The 26,945-nt window shown below is 43.1% G+C and overlaps 2 long non-coding RNA genes across 2 annotated transcripts; one reads left to right on the top strand and one right to left on the bottom strand.

Moving 5' to 3' along the window:
* Positions 1–5,464: 5,464 nt before the first annotated feature.
* On the top strand, positions 5,465–12,087 carry LOC124698578. Its single transcript, XR_007001011.1, has 3 exons — positions 5,465–6,224; positions 7,449–7,579; positions 11,654–12,087. It is a non-coding gene; the product is annotated as an uncharacterized LOC124698578 (long non-coding RNA).
* Positions 12,088–13,543: 1,456 nt separating this feature from the next.
* On the bottom strand, positions 13,544–15,162 carry LOC124698576. Its single transcript, XR_007001010.1, has 2 exons — positions 14,060–15,162; positions 13,544–13,892 (listed from the first exon to the last, which is right to left on the bottom strand). It is a non-coding gene; the product is annotated as an uncharacterized LOC124698576 (long non-coding RNA).
* Positions 15,163–26,945: the final 11,783 nt, after the last annotated feature.

Genomic DNA, 26,945 nt, shown 5'->3' with positions numbered 1-26,945 from the left:
TCAAACAAGCGGAACAATTTCTCTTTCATTTGGTTTGTTGGCACGCACGGTTGTGCAAATGTTGTTTTGGTGAACTTTTGGAAGGATGAGTTTTGTGTTGCAACAAACATGAGGACCAAATTTTCTTTCCAATGGTTTGTGTGCACACATGTTGATGGTATTTTGGACACTCTCCCTTATGTGTTTTTGCCAAATTCTCCTTTTATTGCTTCAAGGATGTTGAACAATTTCTCTTTCCGATGCGTTGAGTGCAATAATTAAAGTGAGTTTCTACATGAGATGGACACCATGGTCGTCTCACATTTTGGAGTTTTTGTGTTTTCGCATTTGGAAGATGTCCATACGGAGCTCTTACACATTGACCTTGCATATGCATTCTTCTTGATATATGTGTGTTGTGCTAATGGTGTTTTGAGTATGAATGGACATGTCGTTGATGATATGCTCCTCTATCACACACGCACAAACTTGGCTTGGTCTTTGTTGTGTGAAGGTACAAGAACGGCACCATCAACCTCTACGGAGCATGAGTTGACGAAACGAGCAATTGAGAGCTACCCCAACAAGGACTCCAACAAGAAGATCGAACACCGCATCGGCCTCATACCCGGTGCCCCCACTTCCAAAAGCTCTTCAAGCACATGGTCTTTCTCACCACATCATGAAGATGAGGAGGAACAAGAGTCGAGGACGACTCTTCCCCAAGGGGGGGGGGGAGATGATGCATCCCCGCTCAAGAACGGAACTACATCATGGCCACCTTATCCCCCAAGTGGAACGAGGACTCGAGCCCGAGTGCAAACTACCCATGACAAGGTGAACTCACTCCTCTCTATGCGTGACCTAGACACATCTCCAAATGGAATGCTACCTCATGTCAACGCCTATGTGCAATTAGGTACATGGTTCATCAAGGATACGAGGAGGAGGAAGCCCCATTGCTCATGGGGGAAGAGGAGAAGATCAAGGGAGAAGAAGAGAACGGAGAGAAGAAGGGAAACATGCCTGGCCGGTCATACCAACCACTTGGGCCGGTCATACCGGCCCCTACCAAGACCCAGCCCAGGCTCCAACACCTCACAACACGAAGAAACGGAACCAGGAGGTCTGGCCGGTATGACCGGCCCTGGCAGCCGGTATGACCGGCCCCACCCGGTATGACCGGGCTCCCCAACCGGTATGACCGGCCGACCCTCTTCCAGCAGCTAAGGGCGAAACCAGGAGGTCTGGCCGGTCATACCGGGTACCCTGGCTGGTATGACCGGGTGGCATCGGGCTGAAGCGTTTTGACCTCATCTCAACCATCCATTTAGTCATCTAGGGTTAAGTTAACTTGTGTGTAATGTCCGGCGAAACCAGGAGGTCTGGCCGGTCATACCGGGTCCCCTGGCCGATATGACCGGGTGGCATCGGCCGAAGCGTTTTGACCTCATCTCAACCATCCATTTAGTCATCTAGGGTTAAGTTAACTTGTGTGTAATGTCCCTTATGCCCTTGGATGAAATCTGAGCTATATGTATCTCATCCCCCTCCCCCAATTAGGGTTAGACAAGATTTGGCTTAGACTACATGAGCTTTGTCTCCCTAGAACTATGTTCTTTGTATCAAGGCACTCTTGAGGGATTTCTACTTTTCATGGATGATTCAAGGCTACCACCTCTTTCATCCAAGTTCTAGTTGGATCTCCATCACCAATCTCTCACCTCTTAGATTCAACCCAAGGGTCTTTCTAAGGAGTGGTTCTATTCGCTTGGTTTAACCTACCAAGGGACTAAATTTGGTTTTGTGTTGGGTTGTGTGTGTTTTGATTTGAGTTTTGTGTGTGTTCTTCCCCTTTCCCACCTTTCTCATCCACACACTTGGTCAAATTCGTGAGATCTGGGCAAACCCTAGCCCTTAGGCCTCATCACGGAGAATGGCTACCTACGGTGACGGAGTTCCCAGTTAGTTTGACTCATGGAATAGGCGAAGTAAGGGAAAGGTTTTGGTCGACCACCCTCTGCCGGCACACCAAAGAAGTGTACACCCCTATAGGGTAAATCTTTTTTAAAAGCCATGTCCACGGTTACAGACGACTTGGTGATTGATTCTGTGATCATAGACAACTTGAACCTAATCGTAAAACTTGATGTCAATGTGTGAATTAGCATCCCTTCTCGGGGCGTCAAGGGGGTGATCCTAGGTAATAGGTTCAGGTGATGATGAAGATTCGGTGGATTCAACATGATGATATTAGAGCTAGAGTTGTTATCGCTCTCTTATCCCTTTGAAAATGTTCTGAATAGACGAGGTCTTCTCCCTCCTGTTTACAAAGGAAAACTGGCTTTCCGCAAAATAAGCTCCACATAAAGCCTCACATACCCGCTTTGCTAACAAGTTGTACTAATTCTTGCTGAGTCCATGTACTCAGCCTTGCATGCTTTGTTTCAGATGAAGTCCTTCCAACTGATGGTGGTTTCTACCTCAACGTCGACGAGTAGTTTGGAGTTCCCCAGGCGGTAGTCTGAGACTTATGGGCTGGAACGTCGCTTTATGTTATGGTCTCTTAGGACCTTTGCAGTCTTGTTATCTAGAATAACATAATTTGCTTTTCGCTGCTTGTTGAATTGTGGTCAGTGACCTCTACGTGTAATAAATTTGGATCTTAACTCTGCTAAGAGTTGTAATATATTTTCTTTGAGCCGTAGAGTCACTGTTGTGTTACCGATTCTCACCCTGTAGGCCCTAGAGATCTAGGTTAGGCATATGCCAGATGTGATATCTGGGTTTGTCTAGCCCTGACCTCCGGGGTCGCGACAGGTACCTAAAGTGGTCATTTTAGCCCTAGGATCTAATATAAATGCAAATACATACAAGAAGGGGATTTTTCTCCAATATTTCAAATATTTAAGTTTCATTTTTTCCAACAGCTTCAAGTAAAATGGGATCATTTTCATATTGTTTGAGGTGTTGGGAATTTCAAGATTATTATGCACAATCATAGGAGATGTGGGATAATAAACTCTAGACAAAGCATCAGTTGAATCATAAAAAGTCTCCAAAAAATTGAACCATTGATTTAGCAATGTGCCATGTATCGGTGGTGAGAAAATCCCCACCAGATAGGTCTTTCTATTGGCAGTGTTGATTAATAAATGCACTGAATGAAACTTTATCCCCGATAAGTGAGTTAAGCATCAAATATGTAGAGTTCCATCTAACAGGCATATCTTGATGAAACTTATGGCAAGTTTCATCTACAAGAGCGCAATACCTACCGTAATTACAAGTCGTGGATTAGAACCATTCAACCATCCAATTGATATGGGCAATTTATCAATGTGTGGTTCTAGATTCTTTAAAGCAGTTTTAGCAATAAGATTAATTATATGACAAGCACAAGGCTGATGGAGTAAAAAAATTGATGCATATGCTTCAAATATAGTAGTGAGAATTTGCATTGCACTAGTATTTGATGAAGCATTATCCAAAGTTACCGCAAATATCTTATCCGTAAGACCGAAATGATCTACAACTTTACATATAGCTTCAACAATGTTCTCACCGGTATGTGATACTCAATTAATTCATATCATATGACTCTTTTTTGTAGTTCCCAATCACTATTAATATAATGTGCAACCACAGAAATATTATCTTGCTTAGCCCGACCACTACAGATATCTAATGTTATAGAGACTGAAAATTTTGATGTGCCTAACTCTTCTTTTATTGCTAATAAACCTGCTTGAGCAACTTTTTTTTTCATATTCCTACTTGTAGTTTGTCTAGACACCGTTTGAAATCAGAGGTATGAGCAGTTCTAATATATTTGGCAAAAGTCGGAGACTCACCAAAACCTAACGGTAAATCATTTGAAGCAATTAAACATGATAGAGCATCTTGATGCTCTTGATCATAGACGAAAATACCTTTTAAGCCGTCGGGGTTGAACTTGATCCTTCTCTGGATCGTAGCGCTTTGTTCATCCTTCTTGGCGTGGGTCTTCATGTGGTTGTTTCCTCCGCCCTCCTGCACAGAAAATCCGCTAGTGCACCTCGAATGGAGGCACTTCGCCCTCAACTTCGTGGTACCATCGCCATCTACGAATTCTTCTTCCACGTAGTGCTCCCAGAAGGTTTTTTTCGCCTTTCGGGGCCTAGGGTGCTGGAAGTGCCAGCGGAGTTGGATGAACTATTTTCGGATTGTGTATAGAGAGGTGTATGATAGTCGTTGTTGAGGTAGGGAGTTTTAACCCGAATTAACCCATGGGGAAGAGAAATCGGTTTGGATCATCCATTTTTGAGGCTTTGAGTGTGGAAATGAGAGGGATGTTTGAGTGTGGAAAATTAGAGACATGTGCTACCCTTTTTATACTGAAAAAATGATCAAGTTTGAACTAAAATGACCACTCAAACGACCAAAAATTCGCAATCTGCACTAAAAAGGACCAAAAACACCCCAAAACCCTAAGCCACGTCAGCCCCATTGCCCCCATCCCTCCCAACGGGCAACAAGCCAGCAACCAGACCTCCCTCACGACCGCGAACAGAGCGCCAGACGCTCCCTCACGACCGCGAGCAGCGAGCAGAGCGCCAGACGCTCCCAAACCCGAAGGAACCCCACCGTACGCGCGACGCTCCCACGACCGTTCGACGAAGGAATCCACGAGAAAAGGTTGTCGTGTCTCGCGTGCCTGGTGGGCTGGTCGTGTGCCATCGCGGACCGACGCCTTACCGGGCCGTGCCAGGCCAGCCCGTGTGCTTGCTCCCGAGGCCCAAGCACGGGACCAGCGTGCCACGGGCCAGCACGGGCCCGTTTAGCCACATGCCATGCTGGGCCCGTGATGGGCTGAATCCGCGTGCTGGCAGGCCAGCACGCCACGGCACGGCCCATTGGCCAGGTATGACCACAACCCCTCAAAGGAGAATTCCCTCAAAAAAAAAAAAAAGGAGAATTCCCTCAGAAAAGAATTGCTCAAAGGAGAAAAAAGAAACTCATCTTTTTTCTAAGATCGAATCCCCCACCGGCGACAATGGCGAAGGCCCCAAGGACGGGAGGAGCAACGCTTCCCACCCGCGGCCTCCCGGCGGAGATCATCTTCTGGGAAATCCTCACCCGCCTTCCCCCAAGATCTCTACTCCGCTGCCGCGCCGTCTGCCGCGACTGGCGCCGCGGCACCTCCAGCCGGGATTTCCTCCTCGTCCACCACGGCCGGCAGCCCAGACTCCCCGTCGTCTGCAGCTCCGTATACGGCGACGACCGCCACCAATACTTCTTCGCCTTCGATCACCGAGCTGCCGACGCCCGGCTCCAACCCGTTGCCCATCTTGAAGATTCTTCCTGTCTGGAGGCCTGCTGCGACGGCCTCCTCATCCTCTCCAACCACGGCGCGTCAGGCACCTGCTACTCCGTCTCTAATATGGCCACGCGTCAGCATGCTCCCCTTCGGCAACTGTCGGACTTCGATTTATTGGGCATGTACCTGCACCACGCTACCGACGAGTACCGGCTGTTACTGCAACGGACTCTCACCGATCCGCTACCTGAAGGTCAAGTGGGCTGCTACATCTTCGCATTGGGCTCCGACCAGCCGCCGAGGTACATCGGGGGGCCAGTGGCTGCTGAATCAACCTACTTGCACACACCTGCCTTGGTCCGTGATAGCCTGCATTGGTTCCCAGTGCATCGTCAGAGTGACCCACAGCAATATCACGCTGGAAGCGAAGTGGTAATAGTATTTGACACCACATCCGAGTCGTTCCGGGAGATGCGTGCTCCAGATGTTCCTGGAAGGTCATATATCTTTGAGATGGATGCCACGCTTGGCATCTATAGCTTGGACAAGGCCATGCAAACTGTTTACATATGGGTGTTGCAGAACTACGAAAGCGAGGTCTGGGAGTGGGAGTATAGCATCAAATTGCCGGCTGCAGAAATCGAGAGGCGGTTTCGATGGTTGGATCACAATTGGACTGCCAGCGTTGTGTCGGTGGAAGGTGAAGTCCTCTTGCTGGTCAGTCATGGCGAGTGGCTGTTTTATATCAACATTGATGGCAAACTGGTTGATAACTTCCATCGTACTGGCCAACACATCTATGCTTGGGACCTTCGGCTCAAGCAAACTCTTGTTCGACATAATTTCTTCGTGGCACTTGAAGGTTATGCTGTGAATGCTTTGCCTTTTGTCTGACGGTTGCTAATGAGGTGGTTATTCTCAATGACCTAGCTGTATCATGGATCAAGTATGAGCCTGTTGGCTTCCTCTTATTCTTTTTGTATTGATATACATAAGGTTATGATCAGAAGATCTGAATGTTATGTGACTACATAAATATATGCTATTTTTGACCTACTTTTGGGCTGAAGTGACTTGTTGATGCTAAATTCACCAAGTCGTTTTGCTTTACTTTTGAAAATCTTACCAAACGATCCACCTCATGCATCTATGTTTCTGGGCTGGGGACTTGGCTTTGCCTTGTTTTTGTATTAGTGGTTCTTCTTAATAGTAGTCAATTGTTAGAAATCTGTATGCCTGATGTCCATATTCATTGGGCTGGGGAATTGAATTTGCTTTTTATCATTTATTTATTTACCCAGTGCATTCTCTTAGTACTCAATTGTTTGTAATCTATATGCCTAGTGTCCATTCATTGGGATGAGAAATTGCCTTTGCCTTTTATCATTTATTTACCTAGTGCTTTCTGTTAGTACTCAATTGTTGACAATCTATATGCCTCATTTCCCTATTCCTTGAACTGAAGAATTGGCTTTACCTTTACATCTTGTGATCTTTGTAATAGTCAATATTTTGCCTGTATCCACCCTTTGTTGTAGCTGATGAAGAAAAGAAACAGGATTTCCTCTTTGTTGACTTGTAGGCTGCATCTGATTTCTAGAAGATGGCTGGAATACTACTCGCCAAATATAAATAGTTGCATCCTAAGTCACTTTCTCGATGAAATGCTCTGTGTTCATTCATTTTTCTTCATGACTCTGTTCCAACTGGTTAGGTGGGTCTTATTACAGACAAAGCTCAGTGTTACAGCAAGAAATGAAAACAAATATTTGTCTCGTTCCAAGAAGAAGTGTGGTATTCCTGTAGAAAAGACTAGTGTTTGTGCTATCCTAACAACTCATGAAGCACCAATCAAAAAAAATCATATCATCCTTTTGTCTAGATGGATACCTTTTTTGTGCTATCCTAACACAACTTTTCGGTTGCATTGTTTGGAATGGTCTCTGCTTTACCTGGTAACTATTTAAAGGATGATATGATTTTTTTGATTGGTGCTTCATGAGTTGTTCAATCTTAACACAAGTCTTGGAAAACATGACTTGTACCAATAGGCATAGGGAAGGTTTCTGATTGTCAGGCTCATGTCTCAGGCCAATTGTGTAACGAAAGTACATGCAATTGTGAAAAGTAAGCCCTCTGATCTTACTGCATGTATTGTGTGCCATTGCAGGTAGTTGCTCAGCTGCTCGAACTTTGGCTGCCTGGTGTCAGCTGGGTGTTACTGACATGGCCTCTTCGGCGGAAGAATAAACTTGTGAGACAAAATATTTGGAGTGCCTACCTTGTTAAATTTTACACCATGTATGTAATACACTATATCGGCAAGTTCATCATCCAGATTAATTTATCCAGTACTTGTGTCCACGACATGAAACTGGTTCTTGATCGGGAACTCTTTACCGTAACCTGCAGTATTCTGTGCTTGATCGAGAGTTAGGGTTTCTTATTTGTTGAGTTGCAAGCTGCATCTGATTTTAGATGGTTGGTGATACGGCGTAATTAGCCGCGGGTTGTTTGATGATCCTTTCACGGTACGATTTTACAAGCAGCAGAACAAATACACCAACTCCGATCTCACGATCCAGTCAGCAGCAAACAATTCAGTTTTTCAGTAGTGGCGCTAGCTCCAGAACACTAGCGATCAATGAAACAGAAAACTCAAACAGCAGGTTTACAATCGTGGAGATGCAATCCGGCCGGAACAACAGGCAAACCTCTTCACAGCAAGAGAATCACCTGGACGATCTTCAGCAGATCACGTACTGATTAGAGGAACAGCTCCTACAATCTTCACGCATAGGAACAAACCACGATGGGTTTCAAACTCACGTACACCAGATTGGCCGCCGAACAAACATGGCGATTTTCTGTATATTTCTCAAAACAAAACGAGTCTGCCCTAATTACATGGTCGTATGACCCTTTATATAGTGCATGCAAGCACTAGAATTTTTATTGGACTCTGAATCGGTAACCACGAGCCCAGCTAGTCTGGCCTTTTAATATAACGTGAAACCAAATACACAAAACGGAAACTGAGGCTACTAGGAAATTAACTTGTGACTAGCTAAATAACCATCCGTACTAGCACTAAGACTATACTAAATTAATGGCAATCTGCCCCACCATTATATAATTACATGGAGTTCTAAACGTGGGTTTGATTTCTTCTGGTGCAACAATTTCTTCAGTACAAATACTTGTTGCCTCATTGCCATCGCTGATAATATTATTCACTTCAGTATGTCTGATATATTCGTGACGCCTAGCCGGAACCACGTACCTTGTAACCTTCACAGAATTATTAATAGCAATAGATAGTGCCTCATCATCCTCCCTCCCTTGAAGGGAAACCGTCCTCGGTTTCGACCTACGTCTTGCAGATTTTTTCTTAAACACCTCAACGGTACACTTGATATCTTTGGCATCTTTGGGAAGAAGAGTATAGAACTCACCCTTATGCATAAAAGTATACCTGTTTGTGCGCCCATGATGAAGTGCGTTGACATCGTGTTGCCACGGACGTCCCAATAACAGATGGCAAACATGTAAAGGAAGAACGTCCCACTCCACTTTATCAGTATATCCATCAACGGCAAAAGGAACTTTCACTCTATGGGTGACTTTCAACTTGCCAACACCATTTATCCATTGCATATAGTATGGTTTCGGATGCTCCCATGTAGGCAAAGAGAGAGACTCCACAACATCCTTGCTAATCATGTTGCTTGCACTGCCACCATCAACAATCAGCTTGCAAATTTCTCCCTTGATGGTACATGCGGTTTGAAAAATACTACGCCGCTGTCCGGGCTCAACAATGACCATATCATCACGCTGAACCTTATGCGCCATCAAACTTGGCACATTAAGTGCAGGCCAAGCATCCAAGGCAGTACCATCATCATTTGTAGTATCATCCTCAAGTGGAGGCATCTCATCTTCAGAGTCTGAAATATATGCATCGTCAACAAGCAAAATCGTCTTTCGATTTGGACATTCACGCATTATGTGCCCTCTTCCTCCACACTTGTGACATATAATATTGCTATGATGAGATGTGCTTGATGCAGATTGAGAAACCTCCTTTGATGCAGCAGCTACCTTGCTATGTTCAATGCTCATCGACTTGGAAGAAACAGCCGGTTTAGCATTAAACTTATCATCATCAACATGAGAAGAACTACGCCTCCCACTATTGTAACTTGGACGAATATCCGCAGATTGCTTCTCCAAAACCCAACGTTCAGCGCGCCCCGCTTGATGAAGTAGCTCATGTATATCGTTATACTGCATCAAATCAACACGGTCGCGGATCTTTTCTTCCAGCCCCTCAAAGAACCGAACCATGGTCGCCTCCGGGGACTCGCGTACAGCTGTACGGATCATCAATATTTGTATCTCTTTGTAGTACTCATCAACTGATTTCGTACCTTGCACAAGACGACGCAGCTTGCTATGGAGTTGTCGAGTGTAATATGCGGGCACAAATACCTCCCTCATGACACGCTTCATATCAATCCATGTTGCCGGTCTCTCCCCTGTACGGTTTTTATTAGTGTCTTTGATCGACGTCAAGTGGATACGCAGATCTTCAGTTACTTCTGGACCCCAAGGAATATCATCTCCGTCCTGATCAGAATCCTCGTGCAGCGACATCTCAAAAACGGAACAAGATCAAACTAGAAACAGCCGCGAGAAAAAAAAAATCCAAACCGTGAACAACCTTGCTCTGATACCAAGATGATACGGCGTAATTAGCCGCGGGTTGTTTGATGATCCTTTCACGGTACGATTTTACAAGCAGCAGAACAAATACACCAACTCCGATCTCACGATCCAGTCAGCAGCAAACAATTCAGTTTTTCAGTAGTGGCGCTAGCTCCAGAACACTAGCGATCAATGAAACAGAAAACTCAAACAGCAGGTTTACAATCGTGGAGATGCAATCCGGCCGGAACAACAGGCAAACCTCTTCACAGCAAGAGAATCACCTGGACGATCTTCAGCAGATCACGTACTGATTAGAGGAACAGCTCCTACAATCTTCACGCATAGGAACAAACCACGATGGGTTTCAAACTCACGTACACCAGATTGGCCGCCGAACAAACATGGCGATTTTCTGTATATTTCTCAAAACAAAACGAGTCTGCCCTAATTACATGGTCGTATGACCTTTATATAGTGCATGCAAGCACTAGAATTTTTATTGGACTCTGAATCGGTAACCACGAGCCCAGCTAGTCTGGCCTTTTAATATAACGTGAAACCAAATACACAAAACGGAAACTGAGGCTACTAGGAAATTAACTTGTGACTAGCTAAATAACCATCCGTACTAGCACTAAGACTATACTAAATTAATGGCAATCTGCCCCACCATTATATAATTACATGGAGTTCTAAACGTGGGTTTGATTTCTTCTGGTGCAACAATTTCTTCAGTACAAATACTTGTTGCCTCATTGCCATCGCTGATAATATTATTCACTTCAGTATGTCTGATATATTCGTGACGCCTAGCCGGAACCACGTACCTTGTAACCTTCACAGAATTATTAATAGCAATAGATAGTGCCTCATCAGTTGGAGCACTACTCGTGTAATTAAATGGTTGCATCATAAGTCAGTTTACCAGTGAAATGTTATGTTAAATTTAAATTTTCGTCATGATTCCGTTGCATCTAGTTACGTAGATCATATGGACACTAATAACTGAGAATTGAACACGGTTATATTTATCTCAGTTCTGAGGAGTTGCAGTATTCATGTAGAGAAGACTAGTACTGCAACTTGAAAATTCTAGGAATACCTTTTTGTGCTTGGAGCCTTGGACACCTTTTTTCTGCTGCATTGTTTGGGATCATCTCTTGTTATTTGAATTTACCTGCTAACCATGTTAATGGCTAATGCTCCATGGGATATAGTAAGCATACAAAAGGCTTGTCATGGTCAGGCTCATGTCCCACATTGTGTTCATGCCTGAAACATGGACAAGCACCAGGCCAATTGTGTGACAATATAGTTGTAGAAGCAAGCACTCTGATCATTGTTACTAGCTTTACTAATATCTAAAACACTAAAATTCTGTGACTAATATCTCAATCACTGAACTTCTCTGAATAATATGTCAAGCACTCAGATTTTTACTAATAAGCACTAAAATGCTTTGCCATGGTCTGGCTTAGGTCCCACATTTTGTTCATATCCCAGGTACATCACCAGGTCTGTTGTGTGACAATAAGTAGGAGTAAGTTTGTAGAAGTTGTAAAACTAAGTTTACCATCCAGATTAATTGATTCAGTACATGTGTTTGCGATACGAAACTGGTGGTCGAGCAGTCTCTGGACCTGAAACTGTTTTCTGTTGTAGGGAGAGCAGCTGGAGATCCATGGAACGGCAGTTCCATGCGAAGCTACATCTATAAATTCTTCCCCTCACAGCTGCATCAAGTCTTGGTTAGTTGGTTTGTTCTCTGAAGCAGGATTATGTCCTGGTTGAGTTCTCGTGAAGCTTGCAGTTAGCATTCACTGTTGGCGGAATGGATCAGTAGAGGCCTGGAGAGCAGGGTGGGGTGGCATCTGGTACCACCTGGAGGGCCTGGATTTGGTGGGATTCTTGAGATCCTGGTAAGTGGATCTTCAGCTAAATATCGCTCTCAGTTTGTTCACTTGCTAGCTTCACCAGATTGTTAGAAGAGCTTGGAGCACTACTCGTTATGTCAAATACATTGCATTATGGTCCAAACTTATTTTCGTCGCGTGGTTGCAGTGCAGTCCTTCAACCGAGCTGACTGATCGGCATGCCTGACGCAATAGATCCATCAGTCACTACTCGTAAGCTGCACCGAGTGTCCAATATCGCTCTTTTTATTTTAGTGCAGGTGCAGCTCGATTTAGCCAGCTAGCCCACACCAGGTCTTGAAATGGTATACGTTAGTGAGTAAGAAATAATGCATCTCATGATCACAACTGCGAAAAAGAATTCACGTGCTGCTGCAAAGCAGGAGCTCGTTATGGGGCGGCTAACAAAAATCTCACTACATTAATTGCAGCCCACAAAAAATATTGGGGGACACATTTTTGCAGCCAGTTCCACCAAACACTACAATGTCCACAACTTGGACCTGTATGTGTGACCTGCAATCTCATACCAAAGTTTAACCTTAAATTAAGACAGATCCGCACTGAACATAATGTTCATGATATTTCTCTAGATGTGAGTATATGTATTAACAGGAAAATCACACTGAACAATGTAGCAAATAGACAAGCGGCTGGACAGAGAAACTCCATACCCAATCAACCAGTTAGAGGATTCGTCTAGAATCACCATCTCATCGGTGCTGTATGAATCTTACAACACTCCATATGCCCTGCCTCCCCGCTGCCACATCAACCACAAATATCAGAGACCCAACTTGAGTAAGTTATTATAGGAAATAAGCAAGATTATATAAACGAAATTGAAGAGGATAATTACCAGAGGTAGCGCCATACCAGGCTGATGAACTCAGCCTTCTCGCGCTTGCTGCAACGAAAAACCGCACTAAGAAAATCAGGAAAAAGCAGCAGATGTAGAGATAGTGAGACAAATAAGAGAGACAATGGCATATATAGGCTCAAACCTGCAATGAACGAATCCACAACCTCTTTGCCAATGCAGCATGGTGACCTCTGTACCCCAAAAAAACCAATCTCGGTTCAAACCAGGGCACACCACAAATCTGTAAATAGGTGTACAGGGACAGCTCAAAAGGGGAGAAAATAATCCTAGATGATGATGCACAACACAAGAAGAGCTCTCCAGAAATTTTGGACATCGATCTAATACAAAGTGGAGCAGAGAGAAAAAGGATGATGCTCACTTTGAGACTTTCTCTCTGCCGAAGCAGCTTCCCTCGGCCATGGGAGGCAGCAGGTCGGCTACCCTGGCCGTGTGATCCTCTTGCCGCGTGCGCACCATGTCCATGGTCAACACTGCATTCGGTGCCCTTCGCCGAGCGCCTCCGGCCACCAGATCCTGGCCGTCAAGCTCGCCAGCGGCTCCAGCAGTCTTGCTGCAGGCGTGCAGGAGCTGCCGAGGCGGGCTGGGAAGATATTTATACCTCAACAAGATCTAGGCTTCAACACATGGCTACAAAGTGTCTTAGCGAAAACCATCGCAAGCAAAAGAAATCCGCAGACAACCCAAGATAGTTACAACTAAGGGCTAGCTATTTGAGGCCTCCTGTTGACTTGACGATTCCAGTACAACAATGTGTGATGACAAAAGATTTTGGCAAAAACAACCGATAGTATTCCAGGCCTCCCGTTGCAATAGAGAAGGTGCCCTGCGGAAAAGAGTAAGTAAACAACATGAACTAACTGAATATAGAGGGTACATATTGCAGAAAAGAATGCAACAACATGAGAGGATAAACAACATAAAAGAAACCCAAAGACGAGCATCAACTAAGGGCTAGATATTCCAGGCATCATGCTGACTTGACGATTCCAGTAGGACGTGTAATCACAAAAGATTTTAGAAAAAACAACCGACAGTAGCTGCAATTAAGGGCTAGATATTCCAGGCCTACTGTCGACATGACAATCGCAATAGAGAAGGTGCCCTGCAAAAAAAATGAAAATGAACTAACTGAATATAGAGAGAACACATTGCATAAAAGAATGCAAGAACACAAGAGGATATGAAACATAAAAGAAACCCAAAGCCGAGCATCTGAAGCTTCACTCTAACTCAAGCACCTACATGTGTGTGATTCAAAGAAAAACTTACATATACATGATTTAGATGCCACTAACTTGGTATGTCAGCAGTAGAAAATGTACTGTATCAAAGAACATAAAGCTTCTCTGCCCAGGCACACAGTAAAAAAAATAGACAATCAAATACAAAATTAGCCACACAAATGTACAGTCAATAGATAAGAAATAAAATGTATTTAAAAATAAATATAAAGAAGCACATGTCATATTTAATTGCAAGGAAAGCCGATGCAGTTAGTATGAAAGGCACATAAGTATACATGCACAGTCTGCGGATTCAGTTATTGAGATCGTTATATAGCAACAAAAATGATCATACACATACAAATATGAGCACTAAGCATATCAAAACTATTTTCATTCTTAGCTTTCTATACAGAAATCATTTGGTTGAAATGTTTCCATTGCATATATGTATCAGCGAGTATTTGACTGCATCAGGGAACATCAAGGAAACTTGCTCATTGCTTACAAAACTGCCCTGATTTCCTTCGAGTTATCCATACTGGGTTAGGTCATAATGAACATAAGTAAAGCAAAAAAAAAAAAAATTCTGTAAAAAAAGGATTAGCTTGCCTGCAACCTGCTTGGCAATACAGAGATCAATCTATGTTTTCCTGTAATTCACATGTCTATCTCTTACAACTTTCTACATTACCATAAGCTAATCACACTTTGTGTAGTCAAAAGATTAGGAACCCGAAATATCACGTTTTGGTGGATGCTGTGATAAAATTCGACATTGTCAAAACTAAAAACAAAACAGGCAGACATGCATCCAAGATCTTTTTTTAGGCCAAAGTCATGTAGGTACGTTTTGAGCATCGCATATAAGCAACGATATAGAAAAATAGGAATGCTGCTGAATCAGTACCTTTAATGATATTTTTCTGATACTATCTATAGGAAAAAATATTTTTATCAAAGGAAAAAACAAAGAACTAAACATTGTACATCTTGTGGCAACCATTTTTTAATAATTTTGACAATAAAGTAATCTGCATGTAAGCGGAAACAATGCTTCCAGGAACATATAATTTAGAAAGCTAAAAAAATACTGCAAGTGTGACAATTAGATGCTGATAATATTAAGAAATAAAATATTATACAGATGAAGAGCGAGCCCATCCACTAAGAACTCGTCTAAAAAAATGAGACCCCCAGGACTAGCCCTTGGCGGCATTGTATTAAGTTTACAGAAGCGCACAGAAGTGGCACGGTGCGTACGCACCCGCGAGTGAGTACCGGGACTCGAACTCAAGCGGGGGGGCTTCCCAGATATCATCACCCTGGTAGCCATCTGGGCTAGGCCTCAGTTGCCTAAGAACGCGTCTAAGATGTGTAATTTATATTTGCCATTACCTCACCTCGATTTGTCGCCATAGCGACAAAATTCCATTCAACTTCATGCATAAAAACCATCTTGTCTTAACCAAGATAGTTCAAATGAAGACTGAGCTTTACTAAGTGAGTCTGATCACTGGAGTCAATTAATTAATAGTGTATGATCCGATACCGATCTTGTCAGAGCGTGAACCATTGCCAAAGGAAAATTTTGCCCCTCATTCGACACTAGCTAGAATATTATTTAACTTATCACATGTCAGTGTATCTCTAGAAGGTTTTATCATTTTTATAGGAACATTCTAGTCTAAAAACTGGAGAACCTAAAAGAAAATAGAGAAGCCACGAGAATACACAAACAATCAAACACAAAAGTCCAGCCGTTTCAAGTCTACAGGAACACACCAGCATTGATTTTCAAAATATCCTGTCCATGTCGAACTACCGCTGACCTGCATCATATACTCCCCGTGCTTGGCACGACACCTTGATTTTCTCGGAATCTTTGCATGCTTTCATGTTTATTATTTTCTTTACGTTGTTTTTAATTTTGTCAATTTGTCGTGCAACGGGTTGTCAGCATACATCGATACATATTATACATAATCCTCAACATATATTGATACAATAAACCTTCGCTTAATTGGCTGATATTTATTAGACATGTTATCAGAGATGCAATGCATCGCTCCTCATGGTATCGGGGTAGCAAAGATTATACCAAGGTTAATATCTGTCACAAGTCTTCTGGTCATACGTCTATGATATTACTTTTATTGTTTCACGATTAGTAGCCATCATAATCAGCTGGTAATCGCTAGATACATTCTATCCAGCTTATCCTGAGATAATCATATCCAAGAAGGTGAGATCATTTTCTTGAGTTTAGCAATTTGTTACCTGAATCCTGATGTCAACGTGATTTAAACATTTTATGTTTGTGCATCCTTTGGATGCAGAGGCTGGGGCTATGCTCCCATTTCGGAAAAAAATGTGCTATTTATTTCAGAACTATTTATGTAATTATTTTCGTATCAAGTAATTCACAGAAAAATTATCATCTTTACTTTGAAAAGAGAGTATGCGGTGGTGATACGTCCTCTTGCACCCCCTTTTACTAAACTGCGCCTTCTCCACAGTCCACACCGTACAAATCATTATATCAGGAGTCCAGAACCCCACTAATTAACCACAACAACCGTCATAGTATTTGATCAGTACAGTGGGCTCTGGATACCCACGCTACTCTCTAAAATCCCACTACCTTGTCAACAAACTCAATTTCTTTGTATCCATGACAAACAACCAACAAAAAATGGTGCACCATAAGAATAACGAAACCCCTTGTTTTTCTCATCTCACGTTGGGAACTGGAGGGGATCGATCGGGAAAGCAGGACGCTCCCTTTTTCCCCTCCCTCTGCTCTCAGGGCCCTACAGTACCTGAAGGTCTTTCACCGCTCCCCGGGCCAATCTGATGGCCTCTCCGCCGGCCGGAGCTGGTCTAGGAGAGACGCCGGTGTATATAGCTGTTGTTTTTGCACTTGTTTGTTCGGCTCTATGCTGGCTTTGGGCTCTATGCCCGTAGTTATGAGTGAAGGCCGGGATCTCGGCGGTCAGATCCGGTGGTTTGTAGGGCTTATCCTTCTTATTTCCTTGCCTCTATGGCCGGGGAAGGAAGTGGAAGGATGAGCCAACACTCCTTCAAATGAGATCGCTCTCTGCTGTCTTCATCGGAAGTCGAGTGGCAGCGCAGGCATCCTCTGGCCGGCCTTGGTGGCAAGGGGAGGACGCAGGCTGTTGTGTTGCTTCTTGATGCAGGTGTTTGGTGGGGCGAATTCCAGTTGCCTCGGTGTGGTGCTTGCCTTCTTCCTCTCGCCGGCCGTGGAGGCGAGGAGAGGAGAAATTTCAGCTTCATGTGTTGCAGCTTTGGAAGTCGTAGGTCAGGCACTGATGCTGTGTCTCCTGCGGGCGCCATCTCGACGGCACCTGTTTGGATTCTACGCCAAGCCTATCTTCTTCGCCCACCTCCTTCTACCCGTGGCAGGAGTGGTGAGTTTGAGGGTGTGTCGTTTTGCATCGCTGGTGTTGGCAAAGAATCCACTGCTGCAAGCAGCGCCAGGCAGTAGTGGAGTTGGGAAGTGATTTTCTTGAGCATCACCTCGGGCGGGTGACAGCCGTCCGACATCCAAGGCCTATTCATGGCCTATCCAAAAGCCGGTGAAGGGCTCCGACGAATGTTTAACCTCCTTTGTGAGGCCCCTCTTGAGGTCTGCTACCGCATACTACGTCTGCATAGAAGCAAGTGGTTCCGTCCCCGCTTCTAGGCATGACGGCGGCGACGCTGACCTCAGGCTCGGTAGTGGAGTAAGAGAAGGATCGGATTGCTTTTTAACATCTTTTAGTGAGGTCTTTTCTGCAACTAATAGGGACCTATATGTTTCTTCTTATCTCATGGGGTCCTTTGTATTAACTTGTACATCCACTGTTTGGAATTAATGAGATGCTTTCAGGCCCTTCAGGGCGCTCCTTGTTTAAAAAAAAAATCTCACGTTGCATGCACCTTAAGAAATAACTGAACCCTCCGTTTTATATTGTATTAATATGATGTAGATCAACATGTAATCCCCGTTGCTACTATTTTATGAAGCGAGGGGTTGCTATTTTTTTTATTCATTTTTTGTGATGATAAAATATTCGGTCAAACTTTAATGTGGTTACATAATTCTCTATATTATTTTAGATAAGTGATGTTATAACCTCTGTATCTTTATACACTCAATCATATATTGCGGTTTCAAAGTACTTAGCGATATTTCTTTCTATTAACATTGTGTTGTTGCAGAGGCTCGATGTACTTGATATATGTTTGATATTAATATATATCCTTTATTGAAAATAATTCTTTCAGTTGACTATTGTTTTACCTCATGACCTGTGGTACTCGTTTGTTGTTTTTTTACTTTGCCAGTTTTCTATATCTATATAGACATGTGCATTCTTCCACAACGTGAGGGTCATCAACCTGATCGAATGGCACTCCAGCACCCCAGATTATGAATGAACGGATGGTTGGCCGGCAAAATCACGTAAGGATCACATATGTACAGATTTGATGGATGCTAGCTGTGGTATTATAATAAATTTATGCGCTCGGCTCTATCTCGGCAAATAAAACCATTTTCTTGTAGTTGAGACACGAGCATACAACCAAATCATCGTATAAAATAGTAATGTTACTTCTACACTGTGTTCATTCGAGTTTATTATTTGGGACCCGAGACGTTCCTATCTAGGTTGAGCCGTTCAGCTTATGCTCTCCTTGATTCAAAGAATATTCATATATAGCTAGGAACACGGGAGAGAAAAATGTGGCAGGCCGGAAGTGTAGGAGACACGGCCTCTCTGACAACTTATCAGGCCGGAAGTGTAGGAGACACGCCTCTGTGATGACTTGCCACATTTTTCTCTCCCGTGTTTGTAATACAGTAATCACCCAAGTGTGTAATGGAAGTCTTGAATAACATAAGTTAAGCACCAACATTTCTAAAGATTTACAATTTCTTAATTATTTTCTTTGCATACTAAAAATAGAAGTCAGGTTAGTGAACACCATTAAGACATTGTCAATGAAAAAGACATGGAATGACATGGGAGAGGTACGATATTTTATACAACACAACAAGATAAACTTCTGGGGGTATCTACATAGTTAGGTCCTCTCTTCTCCTCTATGAACCATTTTGATAGCCTCCTTGTGTTGCCACACTGATTGATAACATCAAAGACCAAAAGCTGATATTGCCCAAGTTTGCACTAAATTAGAAAATGATCAAGTAGCCTTTACAAATTGTTGAAACATCTTCAATCAGATTATTCAACAGAGAATAGGTAACTAACCCCTAAGCAAAGTGATGAAAAACCATGACCTGTCCAAGTACATGCCTGAAAACACAAAACACATATATTAGTAGATTTCCAAAGAGATGCTTGGGTTCCATATCTACAGATGAGATTTGCATTGTGCATGCTCTAAACATGAACCTGCGTCTTCTAAAGATCTGTACCTTAAAGTGCCTGAATAAGGCCACAATCAAGCACCACTAAAATACGTGGACAGGGCTCACAAGCTGAAGTTTTAGCAGCTCACCTAAAAAGCAAGTCATCGGCTACCTACCTCCTAATTTCTGCATTCCCTCTTTAGCTCCCCCTTAGGCTTCTCCACAGCTATGGATCAGCGAACCCATCACACCTTGCTAGAAAAAAAGGACATAAAGTAGCTATCAAATCAGCATATTGATTTCTAATACAACTCCTAAGAAGAAACTAGGCCAAAGCCATCTATTTTCACAAACATGCCTGCGAGTTGCAAAACTTGATCAACACATATCCTTTTTTTCGATAAAGGGATATTAATATCCATAGATACCAAATACACCCAGCCTCTGCAACAACGCAATACCCTAATGGTAGTACGGTTGCACACAGCCAAAAAAGAAAAAGAAAACTAACAAAAAGGTCCCGCTAGGAAACTCCATACCTAGCAACAATAGTATAACCACCACCAAGACAGCACCGAAACCCGGGCTCTCCACCAGCGACGCCTCTAACAAGGAAACGGTGTACAAGCATCGTCGTCGTCCGATCAAAAGATCACAGGTTTTTACCCTGGAGATAGTCCCCGCTCTCAAAACAATGTCTTCAACAATACCATATCCTTCATATCCTATGGTTAGTAAACTATCAAGTCAAAATAAGCAGTTTCAATAGAGGTTCATGGAAGCACTTACCAAGTGATCTCCTTCTTGAAGGACACACAGAGGATTCTTTCTTCCTCCATTTTCCATCTAGATGGTGCCCTGGCTGCAGTTGGATTTGGCTCGTGGTGTTGTTGCTGGTGCCACGTACCTAGGCAGCCTAGATTTGGGGCTTGGAAGATTAATTCTCGGTGAATCAATTTATTGGCTTTTGGCTGAATGATACGATGTAGTTGTTTTGTGTGGCTTCAACACCGTGCTCCTGGATGAAATTATTAGCGGTTTAGCCAGCCAGACCCGCTCCACCAATAGTTCCTCTTCTAGTACGTGTTCCGGAAAGTGTATTCCATCGGTGTCTCTCACTCCTCACGCCTGCGGCCTTCCTCGCTGCCAATGCCCTCCTCCCATGCCCCTCCTTCGTCCCAGACCCGGTAGCAACCCTCAACCTACGCAGAGATACATCCCTATCTGCCTGCGCCACAAGCTACTGATACTATTGTCTCCACCATCATGCTTCTCCTCTCCTTTGGCTACTTCGAGCTCACCCCCCCCCCGTCTCCACCCTGTTGGGCCCATCATCACCGCTGCGGGGAACCCCCTCGTTGATACGGCTATAAATTCCATCGTCTCCCACAAGCCGTATGCCTTCCCCTCTGTCCTAGCCGCCCGGAACGACAAAATTAAATGGTATTTTTTGTAGAGACAAGAAACAGCCTAAAATGGGAACAATTATTTGAATGGTATCTTTCTAAAAGCACACCCCATGTTTAATATAACTCTTAAGCAAAAAAAATCAGAAACTATAGGTAGGAATAAAAGAATTCTTCCCTGAGGCTGACAAACCTTTCCAAGCATGTCCTTTGAAATGTGAACACAAAAGAAAATCCCGTAGAGGCATTATCAGTTACACAAACTAACAATTTAGTCGAACCATAGTGTGATGTTCGAGGTGCAAATGGAAATTCAAAAATTCTTTTAAGTGCAATACCGAATAACCCAAATCTATGACTAACATTTTACCTAATAGAATATGTTTTATCCTCTCAAAAAATATTATGTTTTATCGGTACACAATATTTCTCATAAATACCTGAAGGGAGAATATCAATTACATGTTTAATATATCATTCTTAGGCTCAAGCTAATTGATGAAGAACACTTCCAGTGCTTAATGTTATAAACAGAGTCTATTGTAATTTAAAACCTTTCGGAATATCAGATGAGATAGCAACATTGTAGTTTTAAAACTGCCACTTGATGTTAACTATGTACCTCTTTCTTAGTTTGCAACATTTTTTTAGTTTGCTGGAGAGTTAAAAAAATGTTGATTCCTGTTTAATTTTATTTGATAAACTTCTCATCAATAGATTCAGCAACTATCTCTAGTTAACAACATATGTACTTTGGAAAACCAAAAAATAATATCAAGTTGAGATAAGGGCCACCAAATTAGCACCTAATAATTTGAGAAAATACACGTACCAACAAGTATTTGCAAAGAAGCATAACAAATCACCATCTGATAGAGGCTTCCATCTGTAGGCATTCTACCTCTTCTGAAGTCCAAAAATTATGCTTATTATGTCAATAAATTGAACCGTTTGAACTTCAAAAGTCTGAAGAAATATGTGCACTTACACTCGGCAAGCCAATGATGTACTGGAAGAGCCTGATCTAGGCATAACTGCATCAACACTAACACAATAGCTTTCTGTAACTGAAATTGTGACACTAAATGCTTGCAAAGCCCGATAGAGCAACCATGTTAAGAGAAGATAATGGATGTAAAGAGAAGATAATAAGCACATGTATTCAGAAGTAAAACAAAGCCTAACAGGAAAATAAAAGGGCATGCACCGACCGCACTTGCGAATGCTGAGGCCGATCATCTTGAGGACAATGGATGCGATGGACGACGGCATCGGAGGCCCCACGGGCGCACCAGTTCTTCACTTTAGATCACACAGAGATTGAGCGATGGAAGGAGCGTAGGACGGGTGGAGTGCGGCCAGTCAATGTAAATTGCTAAATTCACACATGGCAACGGCTGGGTTAACCTAGCCGTTAGATTGTGATTATTTGGCCTAAGGATAATTCAAGTTTGCTCATTTATTAGTAGTCTAGTAGATTATTAGTAATAGAGATAGAGGACTACACCGGTAACTTAATTTAAGTGTCTCGTAGGATAAATGTTAAGGCGAATGAAAGAGAAAGTTGAAAAATAGTTTGCTTTCTCTTAATTAAAAGATGATATCTTAGCAACAATCTTTCTACATATTTAGGGATGTCAGATGACTAAGGATTAAATTAAAAGATAACCTACTATACAATATATTTTATTATTATATCTAAATAATGTGGCAAGATTAAAATAAGGCGATGTTATCAACCATTATACATGCCCTTGTGGAATTGCACTTGTGGGGTGATGTGCAGAAAGGTGTAGGCATCACGTCCCAAAAATCATGGGGCTAACTGATTTGCACCAACCCGCAATGCAGACACAATATTCTGTAGTAAGAACATGTTTGGTATCTTGGGCCTTTTTTGGCGCTCTAGGGGGCAGGGCTTTTCCAAAACGAGCTCTGGACCATGTTTTGGACTTTGTTTGGCAGCATGTGGGGGATTTTCATGCATCGGGTGGACAACTATCTCTCTTTCATTTGGTAGGCTACATATAAGACTTTTTGCTCGACTGATGTACAATATTGTTGTTTGGTTGCACACATGAGGTTGTATATTGTTACCATGATTTAAATAAGTTGAGCTTACCATGCCATTGCATATTACATCTGATCATAGAGTAATTAGAAGTTCATGATCTTGAAAATCACCACGATTAAACCTTCTAGCCTAGTCTCTTGGACATGAGGTGCTCCTTCACCTATAGGCACCCCTACAAAATAGCCAATGGCTGATCAGTCATTGCCTGATTAGCCATAGCCTGGTCAGCCAAGTCATACTCCTCTTGTGCCCTATTTAAAGTATCATACCCTCCGTAGATGTTGTTGAAAATGCTATTGACTTCATATTAAGGATCCTTAGTGAATCGTAGACTCATGGATGTATCCCTCTAAACATCACATGGCACAAGATGAACAAGTAAGGTTAAGCCAAAAGTAGATTACAAGTTCATCCTACCACTACAATTATGGTGTCAACCTAACACCACAACAAAGCTGGTTGTCCTCCTAATAACGCATTAAGATCACTACCACATAAGGTGTTAGTATATACCACCACATCTGATAAGGGGTGGCCCGATCTTCTCAGTAAGCAACGGTGGTGATGATGATCACGGGGTGATAGCAGCGGAGGAACACGATGATGTAGTGGATGATAACTTGTATGACGCAACGAGATCTCTCGATTGGTCCCTGTTGCGAATGCAACAACTCTCAGCCCTGCAAGATATTTGCAACTCCACACACTTGCGCACGTAGCCGCCGACCACGAAGCGGTAAGTTGCAACCTTCTAATTCCCAATGGAACAGCAGATCACACAAGACTTTCAGATCTACACAATATCAAGCAATATGGTGTAGGGATTCAATAGTTTTGCTAAAGCAAACAACTAAGAACTAGGGTTTATCTTAAACGTGGTCTAAAACAGCTAGGGGGCGTCCTGGGCACTTATATAGGCGTCCGGGACGACTTCTGGTCGAAAAAATACAAGAATAACCGACCCAGAATAGATCTGGTCGAGACAGACTCGGACACGGCGGGTCTGGAGGCCGGTCGACCGGGCCTGGGACCGGGCTGGCCGTTTCAAACCGGGCCAGGGACCGGGTTCCAACCGGGATCGGGAATTGTGGCACAGTAACCCCTCCGGTTGGCATCAGCGTGGCGCCCGGTTGGCGCCGGGGTGGATCCGGCCTGCCGCCCGGTGGGACCGGGCCAAGGACCGGGCGCGCCGGCGTGGCGGCCGGTCTGACCGGGTGCTGGGCCGACCTGGAGTTCGTCTTCTCCTCTCGCGCATGCCTTCCGCTCCTCCCTCGCGCGTCCATGAGATTTCTTCATGTCCAGCTCCTTGTCCAGCTCCACGTCCAACTGCTCCTCTCCTCCTCGTGTGATGCTTGTCTCCTCTTCATACCTGATGATACATAAGTAATGGGACTTAGGTAGTATAAAGTTCTGATCAATCAAAGTAACGTTTAGGAACAAGTTCACCTGTTGTTTAAGTAGCTTCGCACGAGCCCTTGTAATAGGTCCAATCCGAACTTCATTGGACTTGAGCTTCACAACGAAGTTCATCTTCGGTTGGTAATGACGGAGGTGGTAGTGAGGTAGGGATGTCCTCATCATCTCCCCCCCCCTTCAAAAGGCGTCGACCTCGACGCTCCAAGGTCTTCTCCGTCATATGGTGTCAGATCAGCAACATTGAAAGAATTACTGACACCAAACTCATCAAGTGGAAGATCTATCGAGTATGCATTATCATTGATCTTGGCAAGCACTTTGTAAGGACCAGCACCACGAGGAAGCAACTTGGACTTCCGTAGCTTCGGGAACCTATTTTTGCAAAAATGTACCCAGACCATATCACCAGTCTTGAACAACATCTCCTTACGCTTCTTATTCATCCTTGCAGCATTGCTCTTGCCTTTCTTCTCTATCAAATCTTTAGTCTTCACATGGATCTTTCGCACAAAATCTGCCCTCTTGGATGCCTCCATATTAACTCTCTCATGTATGGGCAAAGGCAACAAGTCAAGTGGAGTAATGGGTTTGAAACCATACACCACCTCAAAAGGACACAGCTCCATGGTAGAATGTACCGCCCTGTTGTAAGCAAACTCCACATGCGGCAAACAATCTTCCCACTTCTTCAGGTTCTTCTTGATCATGGATCTCAACAGTTGTGACAATGTTCTATTCACCACTTCAGTTTGTCCATCAGTTTGGGGATGACAAGTAGTACTGAAAAGTAGCTTCGTCCCCAGCTTTCTCCACATCGTCTTCCAGAAGTAGCTCATAAACTTCACGTCACGATCAGAAACAATAGTCTTCGGGACTCCATGTAGTCGTACAACCTCCCAGAAAAACAGGTTAGCAATATGCGACGCATCGTCGCTTTTGTGGCAGGCAATAAAGTGTGACATCTTAGAAAATCTGTCCACTACCACAAATATAGAATCATGGCCTCTCTTAGTACGCGGCAAACCCAACACAAAATCCATACTAATATCCTCCCAAGGTGTAGTAGGTGTCGGTAACGGAGTGTACAAACCGTGAGGCTTCAGCTTGGACTTGGACTTGTTGCAAGTAATGCACCGCTTCACATACCTGTCCACATCCCGTCTCATCTTTGGCCAGTAAAAGTGGTCAGCTAGCATGAGTAGCGTCTTCTCACGCCCAAAGTGACCCATCAAACCTCCAGCATGTGATTCCTGCAATAAGAGCAAACGCACAGACGATTCCGGAACACATAGTTTGTTAGCTCTAAACAAGAACCCATCATGTATGTGATATTTTTCCCATGCTTTACCAATAGCACATAAGCAATATGGTTCAGCAAAATCATGATCAGTAGCATACAAATCACATAGTACTTCTAATCCAAGAATTTTAACATCAAGTTGAGTTAATAGCATATTCTTCCTAGATAGAGCATCAGCAACAATATTATCTTTTCCCTTCTTATGCTTAATAATGTATGGAAAAGACTCAATGAACTCGACCCACTTAGCAAGACGCTTATGCAAAGTAGATTGAGCTTTCAGATATTTCAAAGCTTCATGATCAGAATGTATGATAAATTCTTTTGGCCACAAGTAATGTTGCCAAACCTCAAGAACTCTAATTAAAGCATACAATTCTTTATCATAGATAGGATAGTTAAACTTAGCACCAGAAAGTTTCTCAGAAAAATATACACTTGGACGACCCTCTTGCATCAATACACCACGAATTCCAATACCACTAGCATCACATTCAATCTCAAATTGCTTATTGAAATCAGGAAGTGCAAGCAATGGTGCAGAAGTTAACAATCTCTTAAGTTCATCAAAAGCATGATCTTGGGCGGCGCCCCACTCAAATATAACACCCTTTTTAGTCAAATCATTCAAAGGTGCAACAATAGTACTAAAGTTGGGCACAAATCTTCTATAAAACCCAGCTAGATCATGAAAACTTCTTACTTGACTCACATTCATGGGAGTAGGCCAATTTTGAATAGCTTCAATTTTAGACACATCTACTTCTACTCCATGTTTAGAGACAACATAACCCAGAAATATGACCTTATCTTTGCAAAATGTGCACTTCTCAAGATTACCATAGAGTTTATTATCACGCTACACTTGCAAAACATGTCGAATATGTATAGTATGATCAGATTCATTGCGGCTGTAGATTAATATGTCATCAAAATACACAACCACAAACTTGGCAATAAATTCACGCAAAACATGGTTCATCAGTCTCATGAAAGTGCTAGGTGCATTAGTCAAACCAAAAGGCATTACTAACCACTCATATAAACCAAATTTTGTTTTAAAGGCTGTTTTCCACTCATCCCCTTCTTTCATCCTAATTTGATGATAACCACTACGCAAATCAGTTTTAGAGAAAACAGCAGCACCACTCAATTCATCTAGCATATCCTCTAAACGGGGAATAGGATGACGATATCGTATAGTAATGTTGTTTATCGCTGTACAATCTACGCACATACGCCATGTACCATCTTTCTTAGGAACTAGAATAACAGGAACAACACAAGGACTAAGACTTATGCGGATATAACCTTTGTCGAGTAGCGCTTGTACTTGCTTCTGTATCTCCTTCGTAT

This window comes from Lolium rigidum, chromosome 3 (genome assembly GCF_022539505.1).
Source record: "Lolium rigidum isolate FL_2022 chromosome 3, APGP_CSIRO_Lrig_0.1, whole genome shotgun sequence".
NCBI classification, from domain to species: Eukaryota; Viridiplantae; Streptophyta; class Magnoliopsida; order Poales; family Poaceae; genus Lolium; species Lolium rigidum.
This window is presented reverse-complemented; position numbering and strand designations above follow the sequence as displayed.